Source organism: Carassius carassius, chromosome 26, assembly GCF_963082965.1.
Source record: "Carassius carassius chromosome 26, fCarCar2.1, whole genome shotgun sequence".
Taxonomy (NCBI): Eukaryota; Metazoa; Chordata; class Actinopteri; order Cypriniformes; family Cyprinidae; genus Carassius; species Carassius carassius.
Window position 1 is genome coordinate 12,998,650 of NC_081780.1, and position 8,833 is coordinate 13,007,482.

The following is an 8,833-nucleotide window of genomic DNA, read 5'->3' on the forward strand; positions in this document are numbered from 1 at the left end:
TGCAAACAGGTTTCCCCAAACACTCTCTCATCTCTCATTGGTTGGATACAGTGGCGCGGTGTATTAATAAAATGCTAAAAATAATCAAAAGCTTAGTTGTAATAATAATGTTATTAAACATTTTTATTTTTAGAATTTTTAATGAGTTCAACCATGTATTTATTATAAACCTAAGACGTGGTACGGCCACAACAAGGGGGAGACTTTTCAGACGTGCACTTCAGCTTTCCCTCACCACCAGGGACTAGTCAAACACTAGCAGAAAAGGTACAGGTGCCAAGTGAGCTTCAGCAGAACAACAGTGAACTGCGGTCTGATTAGATGTTGTTTCCTGTCCTGTTAGTTGTGTACTGTGCTCACGACGCACGCTCTTCAGCTGTACACGGCTATGAGGAGCACACACTATATCACTTCACCCTTAACTGCACAAGAAACTACAACCATGCATCATCAGTTGAGTCATGAAATTACCAAAATGGCAATTATTTTAATTACATTAAGTACAAATTAATTGTATTCAGTTGTGTTTTAAACACTAAAACAGAAGTCAAACACATTTGCGATGTTTGATTTACATTTGAGAGAAACAAGTATGCACACTAGCCTTTCGCCGAAAATTGCCATTTCGAATTCAAAATATCTGTGTGATTCAAGTAGATCCGCTGAGTTGAAAACTTTTGCCACTTCATACTTCAATACAAAACAATGCTGAACTTTGAAAAAATAAAAAAATCAATTGCTATAATAGTATTTTTATAGTTTCCAAATATAAATCCATTAGTAAAACATTCTTTGTGTGAACATTTAGGCGGTGTTATGCAAATCTTCCCACATCATTGTCACATTTATGAACTTTTGTCTCCTTATTTGGTCCTCTTCCTTTTCTTGTTTTAGTTAATTGATTGATCCTCACCTGTCTCCTGTTTCCTCATTACCTTCTGTGTGCTTAAATACCCGTTCTGTTCAGTTCCTCCTCGTCCGTGATTGTTGATGTCGATGTTTAGCGTTGTTAATGTGTCAAAGCTATATCTGTATGTTAATGCTAAATGTAAATCTTGAATATTGTCTGTATTCTCCGTCCTCATCAGTAAACTCCTTATTTTGTTCCAGATCCTCATCTCACACTTTATTTTACGTTTAGCACTACCTCAGTTTGTAACAGAATCACGGACCTAAACAGTATAGTTTATTTTTTAGCGGCGTTCTTTCTTTCATTTATTTTTTGCCTTTTTTTTCCTCCTCTCCCGGAATGGCCATCCCAGCAGTCCGTCTCCTGTGCCTGGAGCAACTGGACCGTTCGCTGGAGCAGTGGTTCCCAAACTTTTCCATTCCACGACCCACCTAGACAAGTGTAATATATTTCACGACCCACCAAAATATAAAAAAAAAAAAAAAAACAACGAGTGAAATTACTTTAAACCTAATCTTACTTAAAATTTTTATGACAGAAATTAAGTATTTAAGAAAAATAACCATTTTATTTTAGAGTACAACTGAAAATTTCACTACAAATTTACAAGTTTTAATTTTTGTTTACTGGCGTTAAAATATGTAGTGTCCATAAAAACGTGAAGCAGGCTCACTCCAGTGAAGTGTGATCTGCGCTGCTGTGTTTTGTTGCATTCATGATCCTTCCGTGTGTGTCGGCGAGAACGGAGCACAATCCAACACTTTTTTAGAAAAGCATAAGAAGCAAAGCAGAACTATCTAAAACAGTTTGGAGATTAAAATAATTGTGAAATAGGTAAAAAAAGACCGATTGAACCTTTTAATGACATTGCTCTGAGACCTTCAAAACACGCAACGCACACGGACTTAATTGCAATTTGAAAATCACACTAAGGATATTGCAGTTCATTATTAATGTTGGTGGGCTATATCGTTGTGATGAGTGGGTTCCCAGTTCCCGCCTCCTTCTTCCTGTGATTGTGAAGATTTTAATGTTTTACACTGGTGCCGAAGCCAGGGAGGAAGGAGGGGCGCGCTGCCGAAGATCCTTCGCCGCTGGGGTGAATCCGCAGTGCCATCGAGCAGGGCGAAGGAGTCTGCCGCCGAGGGTGCTCGATGTGGTGGGCTGGAGTGAGTTGCCGGGGGGGGGCGAACTCACTCCAGCCCACCGCCTCGATGACTCCTTCGTGGAAAGAGGTGGGAACCGGCGGACAATCAAACAAAGTTTTAATAACCAAATAAACACAAAACAGCGCGACAGCCCCTCTCGGATGACTGCCGTGCACAAATAAAAAACAAACACAAAATAAAACCCAGGCCTGGTCCTCTCTCGTCCTTCACTGTCATCGCTCCTCTTTTGTATCTTTCCGATCTCCTCCGTGGTTCTTGAGACCGGTGAGTGTTGCTCATTTCCCAATCACTCCACCGGCCTAGCTCTGTTCCCATGGCACTAGGCCCCGCCCCACTCGTCACATTCGTGCAGCCCTAGACTGAACTGTGTTAGTGTCTGTGTGTCATTGAAACGCAAAATTAGCTGCAGCCAAGTGACTTTGTGCGACCCACCTTGTTCCATTCCGTGACCCACGAGTGGGTCGCGACCCACAGTTTGAAAACCCCTGCGCTGGAGGACCACACCAGGGACTTTTTAGATCTGGCGTGCCTTACTAACTTCCCCGACCGCTCGCTCTCTAACTTTTTCTACACCGGCCTGAGCGAGCGGAGTAAGGCACGCCTACCAGCGAACGGTCCTCGAGAGGATTTCGCCGCTTTTGTGGAGTGGGTGCTGGAGAAAAATGGATCGTCATGGACCATCTGCACCGCCGAGGACGATATCTCCAGCCCCACTCCTGACCCAGAGACCAGCCAGCCACCATCTCGACACACGGAGCCAGAGCCCGAGCCATCCTCTGACAGGAAGCAGGATCTCGAGAGCGCGACTGACCAGGTGTGTGAGCTGGCAACACCGTGCATCGTGGGAGTCCTCGTGGAGATCGAGGGCGTGGAGGCAAGCCCTGTCCACACTCCTGCGACTGAGGGTGAGCTGTATTCAGTCTCGGGAAATATGGAGCCCCAGCCATGAATTTTCTGTTTCTCCGCTGGTTCCGCCCAGCTATGAATTTTCTGTTTCTCCGCTGGTTCCGCCCAGCCCTGAATTTCCTGTTTCTCCGATGGTTCCGCCCAGCCCTGAATTTTCTGTTTCTCCGCTGGTTCCGTCCAGCTATGAATTTTCTGTTTCTCCGCTGGTTCCGCCAAGCCCTGAATTTTCTGTTTCTCCGCTGGTTCCGCCCAGCCCTGAATTTTCTGTTTCTCCGCTGGTTCCGCCCAGCTATGAATTTTCTGTCTCTCCGCTGGTTCCGTCCAGCTCTGAATTTTCTGTCTCTCCGCTGGTTCCGCCCAGCTCTGAATTTCCTGTGTCTCCGCTGGTTCCGCCCAGCTCTGAATCTTCTGTGTCTCCGCTGGTTCCGCCCAGCTCTGAATCTTCTGTGTCTCTGCTGGTTCCACCCAGCTCTGAATCTTCTGTGTCTCCTGTATTCCCTCCCAGCCTCCCTCTCCCACCTCCTCCTAGACCTGCCAGCCCCTCTGCTCCACTTCCGCTGGTTCCGTCCAGCCCTGATCCTCCTGTGTTTCCTCCCATCCTTCCTCTCTCTCCTCCTCCTAGACCAGCCAGTTCCTCGTCATCCCTGCTGGTGCCAGTCAGTCCCGCAGCTCACCCTCAGTCCGCGCCATCTGGGCACGATGGTTCGCCGCTGGACTGCCAGTCTCCAGCTCCGCCTTGGCATGTTAAGGCCCTGCCTCCGCCTCCAGCCTCCGAGCCCTGGACTCCTCCTCGGTCCTTCGACCCAGCGGCTCCGCCTTGGCTCTTAGCCCCCTCGTCTCCACCGTGGCCTGTCATCCCACCTGCTCCACCGGGCTCCCTCGTCCCTCCGGCTCCACCTTGGTCAGTCGTCGACCATCCGCCGCCTCGGGACTCCACTCCTCTGGTTCCACCTCGTCACTCCATCCCTCCGGCTCTGTCAGGCTCCTCCTTCCCTCTGGTTCCACCGTCATCCTCCGTCACTCCGGCTCCACAGCGGTCTTCCAGGACCCCGCCTCCGCCTTGGTCGCCAGAGCCTTCTGCTCCACCTAGGCCCTCCGGATCCTCGACGTCACCCTGGCTCTGCGGCTGTGCTGCTCCATCTTGGGCTCCTCACCCACCGGTGCAGTCTCCTCCTGTCGGCCCCCTGGTGTCGTCGGCCGCTTCTCCACCGTGGCTCCTCCCGCCGTCGACTCCACCATGGATCTCCGTCCTGGCTGGTCTCTGGTGGACCATCTGGCTCCTCCTGCTCCGGGCTCCTCCCTGGCTCCTCCCTCCATCCACTCCGGCCTGGTCCCTACCTCTATGCTCCCTCATCACCTGCTCCTGGCCTACTCCTCGCCCGCCTCCAGAACCCCCACCCTCCCTCCACTGGTATTCCTCTTGCGGTGCGAGGACGCACCGTTTTCCGGGAGGGGGCGAACTGTCACATTTATGAACTTTTGTCTCCTTATTTGGTCCTCTTCCTTTTCTTGTTTTAGTTAATTGATTGATCCTCACCTGTCTCCTGTTTCCTCATTACCTTCTTAACTTTGATAAAGAATATCTTTTTGGATTTGAGACTTTAGTCTTTGCAACTTTACAGATCGTCTTTATGCACCAAGAGCTCGTAACACTCCAAAGAGAAAGGAAAGTTTTAAATCACATCATATGACCCCTTTAAAGTAAATTTTACCTATGGTGTACTCATTTTATATATAAAATGTGCAAAAATATGAATAAATTTAAAGCCAATTAATAATATATATTAAATACATAAATTTAAATTACATAACTAAAAAGCGTATTACATGTGTTTGTAAATAAAAATGAATTCTACTGTCTGGGGTCCACCATCAGGAGTTGTCTTTGTCACTTCTTTCCACTCCTGATGAGTTTGTATCCTTCTATATACTGGGCTTTTGGTCACTGATTTACAGAAAGTTTTCTGTGGGAGTTAGTGTTAGGGGCTGCTATAATACAGGGGGGCAACAACACTGATCTTGTATAGGCACCCCTCAGCAAGTGTGCAGTTGTGCCCCTAGTTGGACAAATAGCCCCGCCCCAACAGACCAACAGTCTCTAAATAAATAAACAACAAGCAGTTTAACGTTAAAACACAGCACGCATAACCTTCAAGGCTGCTTTTCCTTTTACATGATGAAAATCAAGTGTAATTTATTCCAGTGTCATGAATGTGCTCAAGCCTCTGAATGAAAGAGCCGCTCAGTGATTCAGCGTTGGATTAGCTGTAGGCTACTATGCTGATCCTCTGTTTATACAGTTCATTGTGGATGCAGTGCTGCTTTTATTCCTCTCATAACAAGTTTGTTGTGCCATATAGAACCTGTTGCCATGCAACTAGAGCGAGTTCACTGCACAGAGAACTAAACACAATATTTTCGTATCTCTGCGAAAGATTGTTCTGTGGTATTACTTGTTTGAGTAGGGTTTATGGTTTATACGACAACCTGTCAAAATAACATTTCCGTATAACTTCAAGAAATTATAACAGAAATATAGTAAGTACTATTGCACAGTAGATTATGATATACTTCAAATAGGCCTAATAGCTAATAATAATAAAAGTATATTAAAAAACACAGAAACTCTGTCTGCAACCTAACACCACAAATGTCTACAACCCACCAAAATAAAAGTTTGGTCTAACTCAAAGAAATTACGTAAGAAATTGCACAGTAAAATATACTTTAAAAAGAAACGTTATTTTTAAGGAATATCACACAAGTTTTCATAGATGTTTTAATTTAAACTTGCCAAAACAATAACACCATATTAAAAACAATTCTAAAAGTACATTTGTATTTGTGCCTATAATGTTTATTTATTTATTATTATTGTCAGCTAATAAAACCTATGCTTCAGGGACCATATTCATATAACATCATGCTAAATGTAGCTCTTGACTGGTTGAGTAAGATGGTGATTAACATTAAACAGTAGAAAATCAGTTGAGTCCCCCCAGCTGTAAATGTCATTGGCTGTTAAAGTCTTGTGTTTCTTATAATAAATTGACATGTTGATAACACTTAATCTTTCAGAATGCTCTCAATTACATGTCGATGCATACTGTATGCATTAGTGAGAAACAAAGTTTAAAATGTGACACTGGTGTAAATCCTTCTGAATATGAATCAGTGTTTTTTTTATGTTTCTTATTTTGTATATACAGTCACAGTCAAAAAAAAGTTTGCTTCCCCTCTTACACATCTGCCACTCATCACCTGTGTCTTACCTTAATGCCTCTCCTGTGACAATGCCCCTTACTTCTATCACACTCTGTCTCCTATTAAGTGAGATCACATTGTATGGTCACTTACTCCTTTATGTTTCAAATGCAAGACATTGATTGCATGAGATTAAGTTTGTAAATGGCAGCCTGTGCCCTTTTTTGTAGTGTGTACATATACTATTTATCATCAAACTGTGATAACTGTGACTAAATTTCAGTATATATAAAAATTCCTGCCCCCTTCTCGCCACCCCATCAATATTTTTCTAGATCCGCCCGTTTATGTGAGATTATTTTAATAGATTTGGTAGGGGTCGTGGGAGTTGGTGTGAAGAGGAAGACTTTTTATATGATTGAGGTGAGACCACTGATCAGTGGGTGAGACTCTTTTTATCTTTGTGATTGACAGGTTCATACTGCATGAATACTCTCTGACTTGCGCTAATATTTTCACCACCAGAGGGCACCAGGAATAAAATACGAGTAAGGGTGCACGAAGTAGGTTTTTTTTTCTTTTACAATTGATAGTACTAATTTTTGTTCTTCTTCTTCTTCTTCTTTTCAGTCATGTCAGTGGTTTACATAGAGTGGGTATCCTCAAGGAGACACTGCCATATTGAGATCACATATCCAGCCCAATACTATATTCTGAATCTCAGTAAAACATTATTTATTGGACAATGTTACAGCTCACTTCTCAAAAGAAAAAAATAATCCATTATCACTGGTCACTGAAACTATTGCTATGTATGTTGATGCATCCACAACAACTAAACTATTCATATATATCACCAATATAAATAAATAGCAATTATAAATAACACTTATAATAATAACAAATTATTTGTAAAAGTATTTGTATCACGTTTAATCATACAAAGATGACAACAACAATTTGTTTTTCATTCTTATTATAATTAATAATAATAATAACGTTTTATTTTATATTTTGTATATTTTATTTTATAAATCACTTTTATTCAAATAACAATTGTAATTGTAATAATAATAATATACTGATATTTATAATAATAATTATTATTTTCTAAAAGCTTTTTAATTATACAAAAAAGACCATTACCACCACCAATAATAACAATAATATTAATTATTATTATTTTATGGATTTATATTTTATATATTTTATTTTTTAAATCTCTTTTACATCATACAACCATTATTATAATTAAATAATAATTTTATAATTATAAATAATATAGTGATGCATACCGATTATAATAATAACAATTGATTTTCATTATTATTTTCTAAAAAAAACATTTTAATTATACAGTTATTTTGTGCATTCTTCATTTAGAAGAATTCATTCTCTGTCTCTCGCTCTGCTCTCTTTGTTTTCTTGTCTTTTTAATTTAATTTAATTTTCTTTTCTTTGTTATTTATTTGTCGTCACTTCTTACACCCTCTTCTGTCTGCCACTATGTCCTGTCTTTTGTCTTTGTAAAGGCCAATTTCCTCACATGGTTTGATTTGGTTTAGTGGCCACTCAGCCATTGTTCTGATCCACTGACCTTTCCTTCAGCGCTGGAAGCACAATTAAATAAGACTGTGGACACACATGTCAGGAATATCTCTCTCTGAACGGCAGTTCTTTTGATGAAATATGCCCTCCATCAGAATTTAAGGGCATCTTAGTGTGACAGGAGCACCTCAAAGATTTCAGTCACTTTCCTGAGCGGAACCTATGAAGCGGGAAATATTATTCTGGATTTGGCCACTGGAAAATTGCCCTTTCCTTCTTCTCTTGAGGAAGGAAATAAGCTGTTTAATTTCACTTCAAGCAGGCCCAACTTCACATATTTAGACTCGCTTTTGATTGTGTGACTGACATGATTTGTGCTTAATCTATGAAGACAGGATAGTGCTATACAGAGGGCGCCAAGAGAATTGTATGCAATAATTGCTAATAAAGCACCTGCACCAGAAGCATATTATTCCTGATTACTTCCTGTCTTGCTCACATATTGGGCACAAAGCATTTAACTACATTTGGTCTCTTTAACGCTTCAGGGAAGCCAGTGTTTGAATTGTGTCAAATAAAGAAATCGATTTTGCTTCAGTGTAGCATATCAAATACAAAACATAAAATCAGAATTGAAATAACACAATCCGGCTAAAATAAATATTCAATATTTAAACCCTGATGGACTCGTATTCATTCAAGTCTTCGGCATTATAAGAAATACACAAGTGCAAAGAAATATTTATTTTATTCTGTTGCTCTTATCAGGGTCCCCTGGGGGATTTTAGGAAACTCTTAGTCCAAAAACTTGCATTTTTCATGTGTTTTAATCTGGATCTTTTGAGATGTGCTGCAAGAGGTACTTGTAAAAAATTGTACATGCCTGGGTGGTGGATTTTTATGCTATCATAAGTGATGTAATTGGTAAATGTGGGTAATTTATTATGTTTATGTGCTCAGCTTGTTGTATGATTGGTGTGTGATTTGGAAAGTGATTGCTTTTTGTTGTTGAGTGAACATTGAGTGAAATGCAATGATGTGCTTAATATTGAGCAAGTTTAAAGCAGTTTCAGGTGAACTTTTTCTATGGTCGGCA